Raw genomic sequence first — 25,851 nt, 5'->3', positions numbered from 1 at the left:
TAACTTTACTCAAAAATTCCCCTCTCTTTTTTCACACGTTTTTGCAAAAATTAATTTCAACGTTCTGCTATAACTCTGTATAGAAGTTCTACAAGTACCTTTGTACAAATTATTTCATGGTTTTAGTAAATAAGCACTTATGATGAATGAGCACATGTGAGGAGCATGTGTGTGGCACTTCCCTAACCTGCTAAACTTCGGTATCAAACTTGATGATTAACTTACTAATTTTAATACTGAGAATGTCTTAATACTGTTCTTAATGAATATCAATACAATAGCTCTAAAAATACCCAGATCATTAATGCTATCAACGCGAATCTCCCCTCGCAATCTGACTCGCGAATTACCATGATTAGGTTCTAAACGTTCGATGGTTTTAGTCGTTTTCCCGCAGTTAAACTTCCTGTTCCACGGAATAACAATCTTATAATAAAACGAGCCGCGTATAAACGAAGCTACTGAACTTTCGCCGGAGAGAAGCCGGGAACGCGAAATGCCATCGGTGCACGTATTTATCGCGCCTCTTCGCGCAAAAGCAGAAATGTCAGTGTCTGTGAACCAAAAAAGAATCGAGCATGCATGCAGGTATATATGTGCTCTCGCTCGAGGCCCTGGTTTGTTCACGCGTGAACGTATGTATGTAGGCTCGCTAGGGACGTATTTTGCTCGTGAAAGTCGATTCCATAACGTCCTACACGCTTCGGCTATACGCTCGGACTCGCGCAGCTGTCTCTGCGCCACGACGCTCGATTATGCTTTCGATGCTTTCGACTCGCCGATCATTTCGATACTCGATGGAAACGGTAGCGATGGAAATATAGCTTCTTATTTCCACTCTCGGTTATTTCCACTGTCGGTATTGTGACATGCGTCTCTTATGATCATTTGTTTCCTTGAGGTACGTGTGGATAGTTCTGTTTGACTGGGGAAGCTTTTATTTTGGGGAAAATATGGTGACAAGGTATTTAGTTCAATATATGAAAACAATGTACTTAGTTTAATATGTGATGGCAAGGTCTTTAGTTCCACATGTGATAGCAACATATTCAGTTCCACATGTGATGTCAATATATTTAGTTTAATATATGAGGGCAAAGTGTTTAGATCAATATGTGATGACAAGGTATTTAATTCAATATATGAAGACAATGTATTTAGTTCCACATGTGATGACAACATATGTAGTTCATATGTGATGACAATGTATTTAGTTCAATATGTGATAGCAAGGTATTTAGTTCAATATATGATAGCAAGGTATTTAGTTCAATATGTGATGACAAGGTATTTAATACAACATATGAAGACAATTTATTTAGTTCCACATATGATGACGACATATGCAGTTCACATGTGATGACAATGTATTTAGTTCAATATATGATAGCAAGGTATTTAGTTCAATATGTGATGTCAAGGTATTTAGTTCAATATGTGATGACAAGGTATTTAATACAACATATGAAGACAATGTATTTAGTTCCACATGTGATGACGACACATGTAGTTCATATGTGATGTCTATGTATTTAGTTCAATATATGATAGCAAGGTATTTAGTTCAATATGTGATGTCAAGGTATTTAATTCAACATATGAAGACAGTGTATTTAGTTCCACATGTGATGACGACATATGTAGTTCATATGTGATGACCACATATTCAGTTCAATATACAAATCAAATTTAGTTTAAGACCTATTGTGATTCATATGCTATGGTTCATATGCTATTTCACTAGAGATAGTGCAATATCTTTAGCAAACATATTAGCAAATCTATTATAGAATTAAGTGGCTGTTAGATTCGTGACACAATAATTGTGACTTCTTGAATTAATGAAGAAAAGAGTCGAAGATTTTATAACTTGTTATGATACAATCCTCAATAAACACGCTTTGAATAACAAAGTTATTAAATCGTTGACGTTAACCACTCTGAACACCTATAATTTTAAGATAAACAGGCTTTCATGATAAAGTATAGTAAATTATATAAAGCGTATTGGATCCTCTATAGACGTCAGTAAATAGTTTTTATTTTGATTGATATATGCAAATAGAATCTGAATCACAACGTGTCACATAAGAACGTTGATCGACCATTTATTTCCCACCAATCTAATAGATGTCTCTGATGACGAATGCAGGGAATACGAGTGCCAATTACGCCGAACGATCACTTTTATCACCAACTTTCTCAAAACCTATCAATTCCATGCTAATACATTCACGGAAATTGCTAACAATTATCGGTACGCGGTGTCAATCACTGTGTCAAACCAATGATTAATCTCTATTAATGTACGATTTACAAAATACCTTTCGAATCAGACCTCAATTTTTTTTTTACCTCAAACTGCATTTTATACTTTAACTGCGTGATCGATTTGAGAGCATTAAAAGTCAAACAAGATCTGATGACATAGAAGTACCGCAATATAGCACTTATGACACATCGCTGAAGCTTGAAGGTTTGCGAAGATCACAAAGGATTCTTTAACGTTTAGTATAAAATGACCAATTGCAGGAAATTAACAAGTAAATCTATAACACGAGGTTTGATAACATAATCGCAATATTTATGATACGTTAATTTATAGCTTGAAGTTTAGCAAAGATGATCTTTATTTGGCATCCACATAAAGGATCCAGTATCTCTAATACAAAATGGCTGATCACTCGCAAGCGTGACCAACGTTCAGACTTACAGTCAGACAATTTCATGACATAAAAGTATCACAAAGTGGCACTTATATCATATCAATTTAAAGGTTAAAGTATAGTGAACATCACTCTGAAATTTTGAATACAAAGCTGACATATAAGGATACTCACAGTCTCCCAAAACCCTCGCTCACCAAAAATCTACCAAAGATCATAGATCAAGACCATGCGCGATTTACAAGTTCCGAAGTACGATTAGAGCCCAAAAGATAAGAGTTCTCACAAATGCCTAACCTTGAACATCCTATAATCGCGTTGCACAGGAAACTCGAACGGAAACAAGGAACCGTAGCCATGCTGAACCCCCATAAGTACAAGAACCCGTTTGCAACGCGGCGAAGCGACTGCACGGCTGGTTCTCTCGAATGGTGGACAAAACGAGAAGAGTCAGAGCAGCAACGGAATATAATTCAGGCTTATCCGTCCAGCTGATACTTTCAGGCCGGTATCTCGACTTTCGTTGCGACAGATCGATAGCGGAACACGGGGTGGGGCATTGTCGTGGCCCCTTCAAACCCCTGCCGTGTCCCAACCTCCCCCGGTTTGCTGACGACCGCGACGACGAGGGTCCTGCCACTGCGTCGGGACACGTAGATCGCTCGCTCGTCCTCTGCCGCTGTTCCACGCGAGCTCGATATGTGCTCTCTATACGTGTCTGTGTCTGCATGTGCATGTGAGCGCGATTGAGGGGGTTTCGGAGCATGGTGCAACGCGCGAACAAAAACAACCGACGTTTGGCGAACTGGGTAGATCCAGGGGTGGGGCCGGGCCGAGCCATGCCGGGTTTAAGGCTCCTAAACGGCGTTTTGAGCACGTCCACCGAGCGTTTCCCTTCTCTTCGCCTCGCCACGCTGCTATCTGCCTTTGGTATCGCGTGAAATTGGAGGCCGCACCGCGATCGATACCTCCTCGCCAGCAGCCTGCCCTCTCCGGCCATCCGACCACGTTCCAAACGATTCTTAACGCGCTCGATTCAATCGACCGATTCGTTTGATGGACCATCTTTCGGATTTTATACCAGCGCCATGTTCCCGGCGTTTGAACCTAGGCTTCCACGAATTAGGGACAGCCTCTTCGATTTTCGAACGAACTTTGATTCCTGAGTTTCACTTCTTGGATGTTGGACATGGTTTTGAATCTTCTAACTTTCGAATTGATAAACTAACAGGTTTCAAAGTCATCAAATACCAAACCTGTATGTCACTATGTCCTAAATTTCCAGGAGCCTAAATAGGACCTGACTTAATAATCTTAATAATTGTAATAATTTTAATCACAGTGAAATTATTAAGGGCTTTTGTGCACCGATACTAAAAAAACAACAACATCGACATTGCTGAATATCTATCAGAAATTGAAGCAGACCTTGCAAGCTGATAAAAATCAGCAATGATAACTAGCACACACTCACTCGCCCTTACCTATACCACCAATATTATACAATTTCCACTTTCTCACAGTATTGTCCGTATTACTAAAATTTACGATCGCTAAATACTAGGAACTGACTAGGAACCTGCTAGGTCTATGTACCTAAGTTCCAAGTCCCTAAACGATGAAATTCCGAAGTTCGAAATGTCTACTTCCAAAATCACAATGTGCCAAATATGTAGCCCTTAAACTCCACAATCGTCAAATTTGTGAACCACATATTCTCAAATGTCCATATCTCTAGTCCCCAAATTCCAAGTCCCGAACCTTGAATTTCCAATTTCTCTAGTTTGCAAATCCCTATTCCCCAACTTCTGAAGTGTGGAAACTCCCAAAATTGTCAAATTCGAGAACCCTAAATTCTTAAATTCTCATATTTATAATCCCCAAATTCCAAGTCCCAAAATCTTGAGTTCCCCATTTCCCAAGCTCCCAAACCCTATACCCCAACTTCTGAAGTGTGGAAACTCCCAAAATTGTCAAATTCGAGAACCCCAAATTCTTAAATTCCCATATCTCTAATCCCCAAATTCCAAATCCCGAACCTTGCATTTCCAATTTCCCAAGTTCCCAAATCTCGAAATCCCAATTTCCCAAGTTCCCAAATTCCCAGTCCCCAAATCTCGAAATTCCAATTTCTCAAGTTCCCAAATCTCTAATCCCCAACTCCTAAAATATATAAATCCTCAAAATCATCAAATTCGTGAATCCTAAATTCCTAAATTTCCATATCTCTAGTCTCCAAATCTCGAATCCCCAAATCTCGAAATCCCAATTTCCCAAGTTCCCAAATCCCTAATCCCCAACTCCTAAAATATAAAAATCCTCAAAATCATCAAATTCGTGAATGCTAAAAAATTTCTAAATTTCTATATCTCGAATCCCCAAATCTTAAATTCCCAATTTCCCAAGTCCCCAAATCCCAATTCCTCAACCCCCAAAAAACTCTAAGACCAACCCGAAAAAACCATAAAACGTTCACTGCTATAATTCAACCATAACGTTTCAAAACCTCCTGAAAAATAACGAATTGGATTGAGCAGAATTGAATTTCCAAGCCGTTCGTTCATCCGCCGTTTAGTTGGCGATATTTTCATCCAGCATGGATCGTCTAACGATCCGTGGCTCTCGGCCACCGACGAATTAGTGGAACGAATTAAAAATACAACGACAGGGGATCGAGATGACTTGCGGCAAATAGCGCGTATCGATCCTCCTCGGGGAAAGCCAGGGTGAAAATAGTTTTTCCTCGTCTCGACGCGAGTGGCAGTTTGACAGAGCACGCCGGTGATATCTCCCGATGCGAATATTCACGACGACCCGGTCGTAGCCGTTCGTGCACCTACGACTTACCACACGTCGCTGGACCTGCAACGACCGTACAGCTTCATCCAGGTCTTTGACCCCGTTGCATCTGGACAGAACCGGCGATAATGCATCCAACCAGACGATTATCTGATCGCTTATTTCGTATGCGATGCATTATGTCAGAGATTCTCCGACAGGGAAAATATTGGAAACCGCTTGCAAACTTGGACTTATGGTATTATATGGAACTTTTAGAGTTTGGTGTTTTGGAACTGTTGGGGTCGGTGCTTTAAGATATGAGAATTTTACAGAGTTTTAAAATTTTAGGGTTGTTGGATTTGTGGATTTAAAAATTTTGGGTTCTTGGTACTTTAGTTTCTTTGGTAGTTTGGGACTTTGGAAGTTTATAACTTTAAGATTTCTTTGAGATGCGTAGCTTTTTGGGACTTTGGGATATAGAAATTTTGGGACTCAGAAATTTTGAAATTTTTCAACTTTAGTCTTCTGAAATTATTACCTTAATCTAACTTTATAAGATGATAATCAAAATTCAGCTCAAAATTCAGATGCAATGAATATATGACTCTGGTCTATCACATATGACCTACGGTGCGTCAGACTGCGTCACGAGTGCGACACTATATTCTACTGCAAGTAAATACATCAAAATCTTCAGATTTCAAGATCAAGACAATCCAACCTCTAACTCTAACTTACAGATAAAATTTGCTAAAAAAATCTTCAGACAAAATTTGCTAATAAACCTTCAGACAAAATTTACCAATAATTAACCTATGACTACAAGACTCTAGAACCCCGTTTGAACGAACCAAAAACAGTCCGCCACAAATTCTACAGAGCGTATCCCGCATATTGCTGGTACACCGTGTATAATCTCGGGAGCGAGGGGTATATCGTGAAAACCCGGTCTGGTTGAACGAGGCGGTTGAAACAAAGCCACCCTGATGTGTTCGGAAGCATCCCCGCGTCTCTGGTCGTCGAGTCTCATCGGTTCGTCGTCGATCTCGATACCGAGCGAAAGAGAGGAGACGATGTCGGGAACCACAGCCATCCAGACGACACGGGAACCACCATCCAACGTTGCACACGCTTCTAAAATTGCAAGAACGTAGGGGTGGTGGAAAACACGTGCAAGGGGCTCGCGATGGAGAGCGGATACGTCGATACTTCCTCCGGCGCATTAGCCGTCCGACATCATCGACTAACTATCCGACGTGCTGGCAACACATAGGGACACGTTCTCGTTCGTTCGTTGGAGCTGCAGGCGATCCGGGATACAACTGCCGTCGAATACGAATTACATGGCCAACGGATGAGGCTGAAAGCGAGAGCTAACGAATAGAACGAGAGAGATACTCTGTAGAAGAAAGGATCGATCGAACACAATTTCTGCGATGTTTAGTTAGTATTCCAGTCCATTTTCGGGGAAGAATTGTTCTTTTTGTGTATCGGGCGAGGTAGGGAAATTGGACGTTATTTGATGCACGGGAGAGTTTAATACGGGAGAGTTGAAATTTGGAGATGTGGGATGTGATGAAATTCGAGAGTGAACGAGTGGTCATTCAGAGGGGTTATTTGAAGATAGGTAATTCGGGAGTAATTCGACTCGTGGTAATTCGCAGATTAGTAATTCGGTATAGTGGATCGAGGAGTGCTAATTCGCGTGGTAGGTTAACGCGTGATAATTCGGCACGTAACAAATTGGCATATGCGTAATAACTCTACGCATGGTAATTCTATGCGTGGTGGTCCCACGCGTCGTAATTCCACGCTTGGTAATTCAAAGCGTAGCAACTCCACGCGCGGTAATTCCACGCGTAGTACATCCACGCGCGGTATCTCAACGCGTAGTAACTCCACGCGTGGTAATTCAACGCGTGGTGGTCCCACGCATCGTAATTCTACGCGTGGTAATTCTAATGCGTGGTAATTCGACGCGTGGTAATTCTAATGAGTGATAGTACCACGCGTTGTAATTCCACGCTTGGTAATTCAAAGCGTAGCAACTCCACGCGCGGTATCTCAACGCGTAGTAACTCCACGCGTGGTAATTCTATGCGTGGTAATTCGACGCGTGGTAATTCTAATGCGTGGTAATTCGACGCGTGGTAATTCTAATGCGTGGTAATTCGACGCGTGGTAATTCTAATGAGTGATAGTCCCACGCGTCGTAATTCCACGCTTGGTAATTCAAAGCGTAGCAACTCCACGCGCAGTAATTCCACGCGTAGTACATCCACGCGCGGTATCTCAACGCGTAGTAACTCCACGCGTGGTAATTCAACGCGTGGTGGTCCCACGCATCGTAATTCTACGCGTGGTAATTCTAATGCGTGGTAATTCGACGCGTGGTAATTCTAATGAGTGATAGTACCACGCGTTGTAATTCTAATGAGTGATAGTACCACGCGTTGTAATTCCACGCTTGGTAATTCAAAGCGTAGCAACTCCACGCGCGGTATCTCAACGCGTAGTAACTCCACGCGTGGTAATTCTATGCGTGGTAATTCTAATGCGTGGTAATTCGACGCGTGGTAATTCTAATGCGTGGTAATTCGACGCGTGGTAATTCTAATGCGTGGTAATTCGACGCGTGGTAATTCTAATGAGTGATAGTCCCACGTGTTGTAATTCCACGCTTGGTAATTCAAAGCGTAACAACTCCACGCACGGTAATTCCACGCGTAGTAATTCCACGCGCGGTAATTCAACGCGTAGTACATCCACGCACGATATCTCAACGCGCAGTAACTCCACGCGTGGTGGTCTCACGCATCATAATTCTACGCGTGGTAATTCTAATGCGTGGTACTCCACCGCATCGTAATTCAGTGCGTGGTATTCCAATGCGTAGTAATCCTGCGCGTGGTACTCCAATGCGCAGTAATCCTGCGCGTGGTACTCCAACGCGTCATAATTCTACGCGTGGCAATTCTCCACATAATAATTCTCTGTCCAATAATTCAATGCGTGGTTCTAGCATCTACTATTCTACAAATCGTAATTTCCATCATGGTAATATAACGCATGGTAACATTATCCCGTAAAATCGCGATCTAACCTGACCCGATCGATCGCAAGAACTTAAGCCACGACCTAATTTATATTTCGGAAAGCTGCATCAGAACGCTAAAAGGGAAACACCAATTAACTCCGTATAATTATAGCGATCAATCTTATGGAGATAACGATGACACTAAAGAAATTGATGATAATAGTCGCATGGTTTTTAAAATGATCCGCGAATACGCGATTGTGGTATAGGTATTCTCTGGGCAGGTGCAACAGCGACAAATTAATTAATGGTTTGGGTGACCGTAATTAAGCTTAATTAGTCGAACCCGTTGCTAGCCGTGTTTATACAATGCCAAAGTATCGAGGCAATCGCCAAGCTGAAAGGTACCATTATCGTCCGGCATATCGATGAGCCGCAACTAATTTTTCGTTCTGTTACCGTCGAACAACTCGACACGGGATAATTCGCTTGATTAGGAAGCTTCAATTACTCTGCGTTTCGTTTATCGGTTAATTACGTGCCGCTGTCCTTTGGGATATTGTACGTGTACGGTTATTCAGGTTATATAGGTAAGTGGGACTTTCAATAACATTTCCCTCTTCTACTGTTCTATGAAACATGAAGGGTTAGCAGGGAGAACTTGTGATTACTGTCGTAAATTGTGGAATATGAGGATGCATGGAGTGGGCTGGTATGTTGAAGATAGATGGTGTTACTGACGAATGCAGTCATGGTAGTGGATGTTATCATAGATTGTGTTATACCAGAATTATCAATGATACCACAGTTCAAAAATTGTAGAATTGCACTGCGAACACGAAACGATTTGTTGCGGGACGTGAAATCGTTACGTAAAGAGCGTCCTTTCTAGCCGTGCGAATTATTTTGGGATCTGCGACGTTCAGCTTGGTAAGCGTAGCAACTCCACGCGTGTTAATTCAACGCTTAGTAATTCCACGTGTGATAATTCAACGCTTCGTAATTCCACGCGTAATAATTCTAATGCATAGTAATTCTAATGAGTGGTAGTTCCACGCGTCGTAATTCCACGCTTGGTAATTCAAAGCGTAGCAACTCCACGCGCAGTAATTCCACGCGTAGTAATTCCACGCTTGGTAATTCAACGTGTAGTAACTCCACGCGTAGTAATTCCACGCTTGGTAATTCAACGCTTGGTAATTCAAAGCGAAGCAACTCCACGCGGGGTAATTCCACGCGTAGTAATTCCACGCGCGGTAATTCAACGCGTAGTAACTCCACGCGCGGTAATTCTAATGAGTGGTAGTTCCACGCGTCGTAATTCCACGCTTGGTAATTCAAAGCGTAGCAACTCCACGCGCGGTAATTCCACGCGTAGTAATTCCACGCGCGGTATCTCAACGCGTAGTAACTCCACGCGTGTTAATTCAACGCTTAGTAATTCCACGCGTGGTAATTCGACGCGTGGTAATTGTAATGAGTGGTAGTTCCACGCGTCGTAATTCCACGCTTGGTAATTCAAAGCGTAGCAACTCCACGCGCGGTAATTCCACGCGTAGTAATTCTACGCGTAGTAGCTCCACGCGCGGTATCTCAACGCGTAGTAACTCCACGCGTGTTAATTCAACGCTTAGTAATTCCACGCGTGGTGATTCTAATGCGTGGTAATTCGACGCATGGTAATTCTAATGAGTAGTAGTTCCACGCGTCGTAATTCCACGCTTGGTAATTCAAAGCGTAGCAACTCCACGCGTAGTAATTCCACGCGCGGTATCTCAACGCGTAGTAACTCCACGCGTGGTAATTCACCGCGTGGTGGTCCCACGCATCCTAATTCTACGCGTGGTGGTCTCATACATCCTAATTCTACGCGTGGTAATCGCACGCATCGTAATTCCACGCGTAGAATTCCAAAGCTTCGTGTCTTCTCTCAAATTAACAAAGTGAAATCTCATGAACTATCATCAAGTAACGTTTCAGTCTATCTTAAGATTCAACATCGATCAGATGTGTCGAATAAAATAGTGAGTTTTATCCGCAACATCCATCTGGACCGATTATCGAGGGAAGACGTCGATATATAGCATAAAATCTCGGCTAATGAGCGAGATGGACAAACGGACGACACAGGCGATTGATCGACATTCTAATTCGGAATTTCCACTCCATTAGACCCGATCGCTATCGCCAAATGCCATTCAACCGGTATTCTATTTCCACTGCGGCTGGACAGGATAGTATTCGTCGCCGCGACTAGAATACACAACGTCGATAGGGAAATCGAGATACCTTAAATAAGTTAGAATGGTTCCCGGTTACGATGGATCGATAGAAACACGGATTCGAGACGCGGTCGGAAACGCAGTCATTAGAACCGGAACGAAGACCAATTTCGTTCCCCGAAAATAGGATCTGGACTCTCCTCTGCTTTGTGAACAGCTTGAGGTGATTAATCAAGAATGAAAAATAAATTTGATTACAAAAAAATGTAAAACATGTCAACGAGATTAAATATTAGCATACGCCTAATTAATTATTGAGACTTAAATCGTTCTAGATCGATATCGATGTATCGGAAACGGATAATTATCGTTCGCTAATTACTCTCGGAATAATTATGACACGTGGAACGATCATAATCATTTGATTGGTAAATTACGCGTAAAAACATTCGATAAACAGGAGCAATCTTCAGATAACTTATAATAAAATATTCCAATTACAAATTAATAACCGATACAGAAAACGATTGAAAAAAAAATAGAAATAGTTTGTGGATTCAGAAACTTGTCTGCAAAATGAGGTTTCTTATCGTTAACGAGATTCGGAACACGCTGGCACGGTTAGATCGTTTAATTTGGAAACAGCCTGTACATTCGCTGGATACACACGCGATTTCTCCAAAGGATGAACGCGGTTGGCTGAATGCGTCGCAACGACGTTTACCCGGAAATATACTGACGGCAGGAAGAGGAAAAAAATTTGGCAGCAGCCGGTCAGCCTCGTCCTAAATATCGAACATAGGTCGGGTCGATAGTGCGACTCTTTTTTTCATTGGCAAAACTCCTGGCGCGCGCGCCGACTCTCGCTGCGAGGAAACCTTTTCCCGTGAAAAGTCTTCGGGTTTTAATTGGACGTTCAGGAATTTAGTAGACGTGTACGGACTTCGAGTATCTTGATGGTATATATTTCTGATTGGATAGACTATGAAATTATTAAGGGCGATCGATATTTTTGAAGCGTGAGGTTCAAGTCTTTGGATCTTCAGATTTCTGAAGAACTATAGGTTTATATTATTAGATTTTCAAGTAAACATAGGTGAAAATCCCTAGATTTTCAAGTAACGATAGGTGAAAATCCCTAGATTTCCAAGTAACGATAGGTGAAAATCCCTAGATTTCCAAGTAACGATAGGTGAAAATCCCTAGATTTCCAAGTAACGATAGGTCCAAATTCGTGGATCATCAAATCATTCAAGACCTCAAATCGAAGAGCTTGAACAACAAGATTTCGTATACCTAAATTACAATTTCCTAGATCCTCAATTTCTAAGTTTGTGAATCTAGATGCACTAATTCCTAGAACTCTAAATTCCTAAGTTGGTGAATCCCTAGATTTTCTAATCCCTATAACCCCAAATTCCTACATCTCCAACTGCTATGTCTTCGAATTTCTTGAGACCCAAATTTCTATATCCTGAATCTCTAGATCCCTAAATTTCTAAGTCATCAAATTCTATATCCCCGAATTTCTATAACCTGGAATTCCTAGATTGCCAAACTAGTAGATCCAAAAATTCGAAGAACCCGAAATCAGGAAAGAACAAAATCTCCACATCCTCAGATCCTTGAATTTCCAAATCCCTATTACCCCAAATTTACATATCGTTGAATCCTTACATCTCCAAATCCACATATCGTCGAATCCTCACATCCCCAAATCCACACCTCGTGAAATCCTCACATCCCTAAATCCACATATCGAATCCTCACATCCCCCAACCTTCTAATCACAAATCCCTAAGTACACAAATTCCCAAATCCCTATACCCCAACTAGACATTACCATACAATCCTTCATAGCACACATGAACCCCCACCAACTCATACCGAACCTAAACCACTTGAAAGCTCTAATACATCTTCGAATACATAGAAACGAATATCCCTAAACAACCACCTCACCTGTCAATCCCCTATCAACATTAAAGCATCCGAACCTAACCTAAATCAATTTAAACACAACCTCAAATGCAAGACAACCTCACATACAACCACACTGTACTTTGCGACCCAAGATAATTAGCTTGCAGCACAGTGAAGCAGCATAAAATGGACGAAAAAGCGAAAGGTCACGACCAGAACCTTTACTCTCCCACCGACGGAAAAACCACCAGGAGACGATAATTGATAGGGTCGAACGATATCATTAGGCGCGTAGACCAGGAAGAAATTAGCACGCGAAGCGGGGCTTTATAACCGAACCGATGTTTAGAGAGGCCACTCGTATACAAAGAGCGACGGTGTATTGCTTTCGTTGTATTTCGAGTAACTACAGCTAAGTCTTTTTCAGAGTACGCCGCTGCACAGGAAGTCGATAAAACCGCGATATATCCTCCGCACACAATGCTGGCTATAACGCACACGCTCAGACTGCTTGTAATTACTGTTACCACGCTGCATCATTATGTTAACTCCGTTTATAGACTTCGTTTATTTATTTGTTTGTGGGAACGTGGTGCATTGGTTTGGTTAGGTTAGGTGCATTTGGTGTACACGCTTAGTAATTCCACGTGTGGTAATTCAACGCTTCGTAATTCCACGCGTGGTAATTTGACGCGTGGTAATTCTAATGAGTGGTAGTTCCACGCGTCGTAATTCCACGCTTGGTAATTCAAAGCGTAGCAACTCCACGCGCGGTAATTCCACGCGTAGTAATTCCACGCGCCGTAATTCAACGCTTCGTAATTCCACACGTGGTAATTCTAATGCGTGGTAATTCGACGCCTGGTAATTCTAATGAGTGGTAATTCCACACGTGGTAATTCTAATGCGTGGTAATTCGACGCGTGGTAATTCTAATGAGTGGTAGTTCCACGCGTCGTAATTCCACGCTTGGTAATTCAAAGCGTAGCAACTCCACGCGCGGTAATTCCACGCGTAATAATTCCACGCGTGGTAATTCAACGCTTCGTAAATCCACACGTGGTGATTCTAATGCGTGGTAATTCGACGCGTGGTAATTCTAATGAGTGGTAATTCCACACGTGGTAATTCCACACGTGGTAATTCTAATGCGTGGTAATTCGACGCGTGGTAATTCTAATGAGTGGTAGTTCCACGCGTCGTAATTCCACGCTTGGTAATTCAAAGCGTAGCAACTCCACGCGCGGTAATTCCAGGCGTGGTAATTCAACGCTTCGTAAATCCACACGTGGTGATTCTAATGCGTGGTAATTCGACGCGTGGTAATTCTAATGAGTGGTAGGTCCACGCGTCGTAATTCCACGCTTGGTAATTCAAAGCGTAGCAACTCCACGCGCGGTAATTCCACGCGTAGTAATTCCACGCGCAGTAATTCAACGCTTCCTAATTCCACGCGTGGTAATTCTAATGCGTGGTAATTCGACGCATGGTAATTCTAATAAGTGGTAGTTCCACGCGTCGTAATTCCACGCTTGGTAATTCAAAGCATAGCAACTCCACGCGCGGTAATTCCACGCGCGGTATCTCAACGCGTAGTAACTCCACGCGTGGTAATTCAACGCGCGGCATATTGGTTCAATTAGGTTACACTGATACATTGATTAGGTTACGTTACAGTGGTAGAATATTGATTTGTACAATTGATGTGAAACATTGATGTTGAATATTGATTTATACAATTGATAGGAGACATTGATGTTGAATATTGATTTATACAATTGATGTGGAACATTAATTTCTACAATTAATGTGAAACATTGCTATAGAATATTGATTTCTACAATTGCTATGAAACATTGATATAGCAAAATTTGAAAGCAGCCAAACTCTGCCACGAAACTTTCTCCCGTCAACAAAAGGCTAATCCTGAAAGGTAGTAGCAAACAAAGGATCGTACCTGAAATCGTGTTAGCAGGCGATCATTCCCGAGGCGTATTCTCGATTTTGGATTTCATGACTTGAAATCCTTGCTTCTCTTTCCGGCCACGTCCGCGGGAGCACAGGATGCGCTCGACTAAAATTCGTTACGGCACACGGCGTGTCGTTTGTCTTTCTCTTTCTATCTCTCTCTCTCTGCGAGTCTTTTCGAGCGGGGCTTCCTTCCAGTCGGTAGAAAGTCGAGACGCAGTCTATATGAAAAATGTCGAGAGCGAAGGAAAGGATCGTTATATGGAAAGGATCGCGAGGCGACAGCTGGCCGGAGGCTTTGCCAGGCCAGTCCTCGTTCCACGATCGAACCAGCCGCAGAAAGAGAGAGGTCGGCCCACGCTGGGATCACTGACGTCATGCCCCTTTAAAATCAAGACCGAGATGACTCCGCTCGAACGTATACCACGACAAAGCTAGCCACGATTTCCCGACAAAGAATGGAGATCGATTCTAGTCGCGGAGAAATCGCGAAATGTTTGAATAGAGGTTCGGAGACCTCTGTAATTCAATGAAATTTATTAGAAAATATTCTAGGTAGATACAGTTGTAGCCAGGTATTTGGGTAACTAGTTATATCCTTACATTTGGGTAGCAATGTAGGGATATGTGGATGTAGAAATATTAGGCAAGGAGTACTTCATCTATGAATATTGTGGACGTGGTTGAATGTAGGCATATGTAGATGCAGTAGTATTACTGAGTTGGACTATTGATGTAACATAATGATTTGGACAGTTAATGTGAAACATTGATGTAGAATATTGATTTAGACTATTGATGTAAGATATTGGTTTGAACAGTTGATGTGAAACATTGATGTAGAATATTGATTTAGACTATTGATGTAAGATATTGGTTTGGACAGTTGATGTGAAACATTGATGTAGAATATTAATTCAGACTATTGATGTAAGATATTGATTTGGACAGTTGATGTGAAACATTGATGTAGAACATTGATTTAGACTATTGATGTAAGATATTGATTTGGACAGTTGATGTGAAACATTGATGTAGGACATTGGTTTGAACTATTGATGTAAAATAATGATTTGACCAGTTGATATGAAACATTGATGTGGAATATTGATTTAGACTATTGATGCAAAATAATGATTTGGACAGTTGATGTGAAACATTGATGCAGAATATTGATTTAGACTATTCATGTGAGATATTGATTTGACCAGTTGATGTGAAACATTGATGTGGAATATTGATTTAGACTATTGATGTAAAATAATGATTTGACCAGTTGATGTGAAACATTGATGCAGAATATTGATTTAGACTATTCATGTGAGATATTGATTTGACCAGTTGATGTGAAACATTGATGTGGAATATTGATTCAGACTATTGATGCAAAATAATGATTTGGACAGTTGATGTGAAACATTGATGTAGAACATTGATTTGAACTATTGATGTAAAATAATGATTTGACCAGTTGATGTGAAACATTGATGTGGAATATTGATTTAGCCTATTGATGTAAGATATTGATTTGATCAGTTGATGTGACACATTGATGTAGAATATTGATTTGTACAATTGATGTGAAACATCGATACAGAATATTGATTTACAACCCTGATCATAAATATCTACAATCGATTAAGCATCAGTAGGCACACATGTCCGTAAATCAATGTAATAATAAAAAAGAATGACGTGGCAAGAAATGAAACGATAAACTAAAGAGTTAAGCATCGACGTAAGGAATACGTGAGAGCTCGCATTAAAATGTTAATTCAACAAAGACCTTTCATTGATCGAAACAGAAGGAACAGAAAGGAGGGTTGCACGAGCGAAGAGTTATTATCGAAGAGGGTGAGGGTAGCAGAAGACGGGTAGGAGGAAATCTATAAAGAAAACGCGAGAGGGCGATTAAAACGGCGGTCCCATTTTCTCGTCTCTCTCTTTTGGCGAATCGATTACCGTCTGAATGGCAAACGACGATTCGTCGACGACGTCGAGAGGTGATCACCGGGCGTAACGCAGAATCGTCGAAGCGAGTCCTGTCTTCCGGAAGCGTGGAAAGAAATGTCGATGGAAAAAGAAATCGTAAGCGAACAAACGAAATCGTATTGTTCTTGTTGCGGCTTTTAAACATTGTTTAACGCGCGATATTAAATCGCGCGAATAACGGAAACGCAGCGCGTGACGTTTAATTGAGAAAAATAGAAAGAGAAGGGATGAAAAAGCAAATATTTTGCAGGAAGGCGACAATGAAAACACACGGCAGCGGTTTCATCGATCCGTTTCAAATTACAATATCTCCATTACCGATATCACTAAATTCTTTAACATCGCGACCGTTTATTAATGGCCGCGCAATAAAACAGTCGGGCGGGCTCGGATACCGTGGGTAAATATTAATATGCAGATTCGTCCTGGATGTATTCGATATTAAATAAATGTAAATTTACGGAGCGCCACCGCCGTTATATTTGTACAACTTATATAAATCACTTCCGCGATTTGTACACATACACCTGTTGTCGGCGTCGAATAAACAAATTAAACGAACGTAAATGATCGTGCGTGAACAATTATATATACGCTCGGCCACCGATATAAATTCCTGTTGAAAAAATTTTACTACCATTATCCTCGTTTAATCCAGAAATAAACGTTGTTTGCTCCAATAAATTTCAGCTTTTACAGCTGAAATTATACCAAAAACTTCCTTCAAAATTTCCGTGCTTTTTCCTAGTTTTTCAAAAATAAAAGTTCAACTTATATCGATTCCATATTGTACATTCACAACTTTTATAATTGACAACTCGATTCGCGTTGAAAACGTCAATTTACATATTGACGAAGTCAATAATTGACGTTTTACATCGTTTGTTTTCAACTTTAAGATTCATACTGAAATCAGAGTGTTCAGTTAGTTTTACAAGGAAGAAAGAGTAGAAACGTGTTTATCAATGTTCGAAAGATTCATTGAAACCCGTTCGCATGGTAAACCGTTGCGAGAAGCCCTACGCTCCGAGGAGCAACTATCCAGCTTGTAAACACGTTTAACTCGCTCTGAACACCCTCGTAAAAATAACCTGACGCTCCGAGAAATAGAATGCCTGCTCCGAGAAAAATCTTCGTATGGGCAAATTAATATTTTCAAATCATTAAGGTTTATACGAAAAATTTTGCTTTCACCTATCAAGTCACTTGTATTCTAAAATAACACAAATTGCAACTTGTAAATGATACTTCACCTAGTAATTAATATTTTCAAATCTTAACATTAAGATCAGTAATTAATATTTTCAAATCTTAGCATTAAGGTTTATACGAAAAATTTTGCTTTCACCTATCAAGTCACTTGTATTCTAAAATAACACAAATTGCAACTTGTAAGTGATACTTCAGTAATTAATATTTTCAAATCTTAGCATTAAGGTTTATACGAGAAATTCTGCTTTCACATGTAAATTCACTTGTATAAAATAATACAAATTGCAACTTGTAAGTAATACTTCAGTAATTAATATTTTCAAATCTTAGCATTAAGGTTTATACGAAAAATTCTCTGCTTTCACTTATAAATTCACTTGTATAAAATAATACAAGTTACAACTTGTAAGTAATACTTCAGTGCGAGTAATGCTTCAGTATAAGTATTAGGGGTACCGAAAAGTAATAAAAATTCCTTCGATGATTTCAAAATTTTTCTATGAAAAATCGAAGGACTTTTTTAAGAAAGGAACAATTGCCTTTACGCTGGCAAAAAGCGTTAGAAAGTGATGGAAATAATTTTGTTCATTTAAGATTTCTTTAATAAATAAATATTTTTTGCCAGCAAACAAAATTTTGATTACTTTTCGGTACCCCTAATATTATCGAAAGCTAATAATGTGAGATGTTCCAAAATGTAATTGTTGTTGAAATTTTAACAACATAGGTGCACAGCTACTATTCAATGTTTACTGTACGCATACACCGTTCCCGATAAATATTACAATTTCGATCGAATACTATACTCGTGTTCAACACGATTTCAAAGCTAGCGCTTCTACAAAAAAACAGGAACGTTTAATGTAGGTGGATTAGAAAACATGATTCACGGTCTCGATACGCTGAACGATCTAAATGGATGCGTGTTGCGAATGAATGGAACGTTACGAATGAAAAAACCGAGCTTTTTTGTTAAGCTGTTTTTACTTTTGTTCGAAGTGTTATCTAGCATCTACAAACGTAACATCGTGTGTGGAAGAAACAGTTTCATCTATTCAACATGAATCACACCTATGCGGAAGGATTTGATAGAAACGCGTTTGACGATGGATATAATCTGTGAATTATGAAGTTGAATGGGTCGTTGAAGCTTTAGAGATTTGACTATAAAATATAAATGTACTAATATAAAAGTTCAAAATTATATTACATTGTCAGATCATAAAAATTGCATGGTAGCTATTGAATCAGAGGATGAAGATCTGACAAGTAACAGCTGAACATTTAATAAAAATCATGTGTTTGCAAGATATTGCGTTATTAAATCACAAGATACACGGCTTGAAAACAATGTCAGCACAATTTTGTATAAAAATCAAGCATCCGTTGCAGCTTCAAGTGTAAGGTGTGAGACGTTGAAATAGGATTTTTTATAAAAACGGTACTCTTTTGATAGTGCTCTTCTGACAGTACTCTTCTGAGAGTACTCTTCTGACAGAACTCTTCTGAGAGTACTCTTCTGACAGTACGCTTCTGACAGTACTCTTCTGACAGTACTCTTCTAAGAGTACTCTTGTGACAGTAGTCTTCTGGCAGTACTCTTCTGACAGTACTCTTCTGACAGTACTCTTCTGACAGTACTCTTCTGACAGTACTCTTCTGACAGTGCTCTTCTGACAGTACTCTTGTGACAGTACTCTTCTGACAGTACTCTCCTAAGAGTACTCTTGTGACAGTACTCTTCTGGCAGTACTCTTCTGACAGTACTCTTCTGACAGTACTCTCCTAAGAGTACTCTTGTGACAGTACTCTTCTGACACTACTCTTCTGACAGTGCTCTTCTGACAGTGCTCTTCTGACAGTACTCTCCTAAGAGTACTCTTGTGACAGTACTCTTCTGACACTACTCTTCTGACAGTGCTCTTCTGACAGTACTCTTCTGACAGTACTCTTCTGATACTGCTCTTCTGACAGTACTCTCCTGACAGTACCCTTCCGACAGTGCTCCTCCAATATAAAACTTGAAAGGTCTATCACCAGATCCCCAAATTCCTATGCTCCAAAATTCTTAAATTACCCCAAACTTGCACGGCCCCAAAAATCGTCAAATCAGAGACCTTCACCCTCAAATTTCCACATCCCCAAAATTCCAAAAATCTCCAAATCTCACCTTCACCCATAATAAGTCTTTTCCCTACATCAACCTTGCTTTCTCCTCGAATCCAACAGAAGTGACGATAGAAATCCACTACCTACTAAACTATAGAAGGGTAAAAGTTAAGTTTTAACCAGAAACCTCACACAAAAAACCTAACTAAAAATTCTGATTCAAAACCCTGAGTAAAAAGTCCTAAAACGATATGAAAATTGTAGAATAAATGCATCTGAAATTTCAGTAGAAATAGCAGTTAATCGCGGCCCGATAAGCAAAACGCCAATCAAATTTCTTAGCGAAGGCCTATCGAAATCGCAAGGGGACATATCCGAATGCACCGAATCGATCAACAATACGTCACGTACCTGTTCACAAGCGCAGCTGATGTCAGCGAACAAGAATGACGTCAACGGTACACACCGCTCGTTATCTCGCCTACTCCGATCCGCTGGAATAATTTCGTTCCGAAGAAACCCGTCGAGATCGGTATTATTATACGATAAACAGGAGCATGGAGCCTTGGACAAATTTTACCGCGATGTTCCACGCGTCCTACACGCTCGGAGAGCGCAGTCTCGACACGCTCTCCGCGTACTTTCTCGCACGCCTCTCTAATCGTTGACAGTGAATGATAATGGAAACACAGGATTTGCATACAAATGCAACGTTCCACCTCGGATCGGTTCTTCCACTTCGGGCTGGACCGATTAATTCACGAGCCGATCGTTCGAACGGACGTTTCTCGATCGTTGTTCCGAGACGAGCTCGAGGAATTCGCGAAACGTGGTACACTGAGGACGAAAGATGGTTTTGTACTGTTGCTCATCGGTATTCAATGGATGACTCCGTTTCCTGATGATTTAATCAGCTATACGAGATCTGGTGATAAGATAGATCGATAATGGATGGATTATGTTTGTATCATATCGTTGATTGAGTAGTGCATTGTGTTGCTTTAATTTTGCTGTAATTTGTTGATGACTTATGTAGCTGGATTTGATGGAAAGAGTAGGTTCGCTGATCTTGACTTTGGTGGAGAAGCAAGTTTTATTGGAAAACATTGATGAAGGCAGTGAGTCAGGTTAAGTCTACTTTGGGTGTTGAATGGAGTGACTTTAAATGTTCACATATGACTTCACATACTACATTTTTGCACCCTCGAATTCTTGTGCAGTCAAATTTCTAGGTTCCCAAATTCCTAGGTCCCCAAATTGCAAGATCCTCAAATACCAAGGATCCCCAAATCCCAAACTCCCCAAATACCAAGGTCCCCAAATTTCAAGGGTCCCAAATCCCAAGAGTCCCAAATTCCAAGATCCCCAAATCCCAAGGTCCCCAAATTCCTTCATCCTCAAATCCCAAGGTCCAGAAACTCCTTCATCACCAAATTTCAAGGGTCCCCAAATTCCAAGGGTCCCAAATCCCAAACTCCTTAAATTCCAAGGGTCCCAAATCCCAAGGGTTCCAAATCCCAAACTCCTTAAATTCCAAGGGTCCCAAATCCCAAGGGTTCCAAATTCCAAATTCCCCAAATTCCAAACTCCCCAAATCCCAAGGGTTCCAAATCCCAAATTCCCCAAATTTCAAGGGTTCCAAATCCTAAGGGTTCCAAATTCCAAGGCCCCCAAATCCCAAGATCCCCAAATCCCAAGATCCCCAAATCCCAAGATCCCCAAATCCCAAGGTCCCCAAATCCCAAGATCCCCAAATCTCAAGATCCCCAAATCCCAAGATCCCCAAATCCCAAGGTCCCCAAATTCCTTCATCCCCAAATCCCAAGGTCCACAAACTCCTTCATCACCAAATTTCAAGTGTCCCCAAATCCCTACATCTCCAAATCCTTACGTCCCCAAATCCTTACGCACCCAAATTCCTACATTCCCAATTCCCTACGTCCCGAAGTCCCTACATCCCCACATCCTCACATCCCCAAATTCCTATGCTCCAAAATTCTCAATTCACCCAAATTTCCACGTCCCCAAAATTCCCCTAAATCAGAGACCTCCACTCCCAAATTTCCACATCCCCAAAAACCTCCAAAAACCTCCACAAATCCCCAAATTTCACCTTCTCCCACAATAATTATTCCCCCTACATCAACCTTGCTTTCCTCGAACACGCAAACTATTACACCTACAACACCAACACAACAATTAATGAGTCAGACCCTCCGTCCGCCCGTAAACTAAGATAAAAGAAGGTAACATCGCCGATAACTCGTTGAAGTTTTATCGTATTTTGCGCGAGGAGCTAGAAGCAACCAGGTCGCAGGCAGAGAAGCGTGGCCCGTTGAATAATGCAGGTCGGCTGGAAATTCATTCAGGAAATCGGCACGTATCTCGTAACACAATAGGTCGGGAACGGCACGAGGGCGAGAAATCGTCGATCGAGCGCGACTCACGGGCAGACAAAAAAGCGACGAAAGAATGGCGGACAATGCGGAAACGCCGCTGTAACCGGCCGAGTCGTCGAGCGCATAAGTGCAGCTGCAGTTTAGCGGCGAGCTAACCGAACGGTGGCTCTCGTAATCGCGTGCGTGCCGAAGAGTGTGTATGTGTTTTGTGCGTGTGTGCTCGCGTGGACGGTTTCGTGAAGCGTCGGACATGTTTGCGGTGCAACGAGCTTTCTTGCTGGTGAGGAAACGTCGATGACGTGTGTCGCAAATGCGTTTTTAAAAAAGATTGACAGACTTAAAATATTTTATCAGTTTTAGTATTTTAAGTTTTATTACATTTTGATATTTTATTGAGTTTTTTAAGTTTTGTTGAATTTTATATCTTTCCCAAATAATCTCCCATATTCCCAATCTCCCATATTCCCAATCTCCCAAATTCTCACTCTCCCAAATTCCCAAGCTTCCAAATTCCCACTCTCCCAAATCCCAACTCTCTCAGATCCCACCTCTCCCAAATCCCAACTCTCTCAGATCTCATCTCTCCCAAATTCCAAATCTCCTAAGTCCCAATTCTCCCAAATCCCAACTCTCCCAAATTCCAACTCTCCCAAATCCCAATTCTCTCAGATCCCACCTTTCCCAAATCCCAACTCTCTCAAATCTCAAATCTCCCAAATCCCAACTCTCTCAAATCCCCACTCTCCCAAATCCCAACTCTCTCAGATCTCATCTCTCCCAAATTCCAAATCTCCTAAGTCCCAATTCTCCCAAATCCCAACTCTCCCAAATTCCAACTCTCCCAAATCCCAATTCTCTCAGATCCCACCTTTCCCAAATCCCAACTCTCTCAAATCTCAAATCTCCCAAATCCCAACTCTCTCAAATCCCCACTCTCCCAAATCCCAACTCTCTCAGATTCCACCTCTCCCAAATTCCAAATCTTCCAAGTCCCAATCCGCCAAATTCTCACTCTTCCAAATTCCCAACTCTCCCAAATCCCAACTCTCTCAGATCCCACCTCTCCCAAATCCCAACTCTCTCAAATCCCAAATCTCTCAAATCCCAAATCTCTCAAATCCCAATTCTCCCAAATCCCCACTCTCTCAAATACCAACTCTCCCAATACCCCACTCTCCTAAATCCCAACTCTCCCAAATCTCCACTCCCCCAAATTTCCAACCTTCCAAATTTCCACTCTCCCAAATTCCCAATCTCCCAAATCCTACTCTCCCAAATTCCCAAATTCCAAAATTCCCAAATTCCCAAATCCCTAAATCCCTAAAACTCCAAATTCCCAAATTCCCAATATCTCCACATCCCCATATCTCCCCATCTCCCTACAATCCCAGATCCCCTAACCTTCTCATATCCCTACATCTCAAAACCTTAAAATTTACATCCCGCACACAACATTCCTATATCTCCACACTTCAGAATTCCTATATCATTAGATCTCTACGCGCAATTTGAACATGCCATCGCAGGCATTTTGATCGCGGCATTCACCGCGTTACATTATCATTTAATTGGATGCGACCGATTGAATTGCGCCGTTTGATCGGCGAACCGCAAAGATCGTAGCAACCTTTAAAAGTGAAATAGAAACTAGAAAATTGCGAGTAGCCTGGGATCGTCCATAAGCCGCGAACGGTTTAAAGGAAACTTATGCCACAGCGGGAAAGCCCCGTTCCACGGTAGCGTGCTAGCTCGCTCGTCTACCATGTAATCTCTCGAATATCTGCATTTCACGTTGGAAGAAAAGTTACAACGGTAATCGCGGTTTTCTGCTCGCGTGCACGGTATTTACGAGTTTCTTGCGCAAGGGAAACACCATTCGCCTCCGGTCGATCCCCGATATATTAATTACACCTGTACGCGCTTCTCGCGCACGACAGTTTCTTCTGTTTCTACGACAGTTATTGCATCTCTCAGCGTTATCCGCTGAAAGCGTTGCGTGTAAACGGTGCCTGCATTAGCCGTGATTAAGGCTCTACGCCATTTTTACCGCGGATATTACAATATTTTGATATGCGGCTTCGCTAGCTTTTTTTACGTAATTATCGTGCTCGGATATCTCCACTGCGATGCACTCGGTGGATGTTGAGAAAGGTGAAATATAAACAAACGGAATAAGATTGTGCACATTTATCTTCTTAAACCCTTAGTAGTTCATTTCTTGCTTTATAACTTGAAATGTGATGGATACTCGTAGTTTCGTCAAGATTTCTACGCTAGTTTTAATTTAACTAGTGATTTAGAAGATTTAGATATTTTTTGTTTAATATTGCAGGAATAATTGTCGGTCTGTTGCAATGCCTCAGGAAAATCGTAAATCCCCAACTCCACAAATCCGAAACTTGCCAAATTTTTAAAACTTCAAAATACCAAATTCTCACTCTCCCAAATTGCCAATATCCCAAATTTCCACTCTCCCAAATCCCACTCTTCCAAATTCCCAATTTCCTAAATTCCAAGGGTCCCAAATTCCAAACTCCCCAAATTCCAAGGGTCCCAAATTCCAAGCTCCCCAAATTCCAAGGGTCCTAAATCCCAAGGGTCCCAAATTCCAAGGGTCCCAAATCCCAAGCTCCCCAAATTCCAAGGGTCCCAAATTCCAAGCTCCCCAAATTCCAAGCTCCCCAAATTCCAAGGGTCCCAAATTCCAAGAGTCCCAAATTCCAAGCTCCCCAAATCCCAAGCTCCCCAAATCCCAAGCTCCCCAAATCCCAAGCTCCCCAAATCCCAAGCTCCCCAAATCCCGAGGGTCCCAAATCGCAAGGGTCCCCAAATCCCAAGGTACCCAAATTCCAAGGGTCCCAAATCCCAAGCTCCCCAAATCCCAAGGGTCCCCAAATCCCAAACTCCCCAAATTCCAAGGGTCCCAAATTCCAACCTTCCGAAATCCCAAACTCCCCAAATCCCAAACTTCCCAAATTCCCAAATCCCCAAACTTCCAAATCTCCACCCCCCAAATCCCCTATTCCCAAAATCCCGAAATCCTTCCACCACCAAAACCCTAAAGAGAGTCATACGACAACCTCATAATTTAATTCTCCCTTAATGACCATCGATATGAATCGATAATACGCTCGTATCCTAATCATTAAACCAAATTTCTCCGTGAAGATAGTTATCAGAAAAGGAGCGTTGGAAAGCATAGCGTGATTAAAACTGCGCTGACACAAGGAAGTATAATAATTGCGTAGGTACCGAGGGACGTTAATGGAACGTCTTGCCAGCGGCCGTGGCGCGATCCAAGGGACAGCGTGTAATAAACGTGTACGATTTTCTCCTGTCTCCTTCTCTTTCCTGCACCTTGCATCTTCTCTGTCACCGGTCGTCTCTCCCACCTTTCTCGAGCATACGCTTGCACGTGTACACACAAACACGACACGTACCACGGTTAAAAGGCGCAGAGACGAGAAATCGCTTGCGACTGGATTCCACGAGCCGGCCAACAGGCCACAAAACTTGGCTGAGGCTCAAAAGAATCGTCTTCT

The 25,851-nt window shown here is 41.5% G+C and overlaps 1 protein-coding gene across 20 annotated transcripts in view; it reads right to left on the bottom strand.

Moving 5' to 3' along the window:
- LOC100883255 (bromodomain adjacent to zinc finger domain protein 2B) overlaps positions 1 to 25,851 on the bottom strand; it is a 182,530-nt gene that overhangs the window by 81,204 nt on the left and 75,475 nt on the right. The window contains exon 1 of one of the 20 annotated variants that reach the window (XM_012289307.2): positions 14,587 to 14,607. The exons of the other annotated variants lie outside the window; for them this stretch is intronic. The gene's annotated coding sequence lies outside the window, so the exon portion shown is untranslated. Of the gene's footprint in view, positions 1 to 14,586; positions 14,608 to 25,851 lie in introns of those variants that run through there. 20 annotated transcript variants of the gene reach the window in all.

This window comes from Megachile rotundata, chromosome 9 (assembly GCF_050947335.1).
Source record: "Megachile rotundata isolate GNS110a chromosome 9, iyMegRotu1, whole genome shotgun sequence".
Lineage (NCBI taxonomy): Eukaryota > Metazoa > Arthropoda > Insecta > Hymenoptera > Megachilidae > Megachile > Megachile rotundata.
The sequence above is the reverse complement of the archived record's forward strand: the minus strand, read 5'-3'. Positions and strand labels throughout refer to the sequence as shown.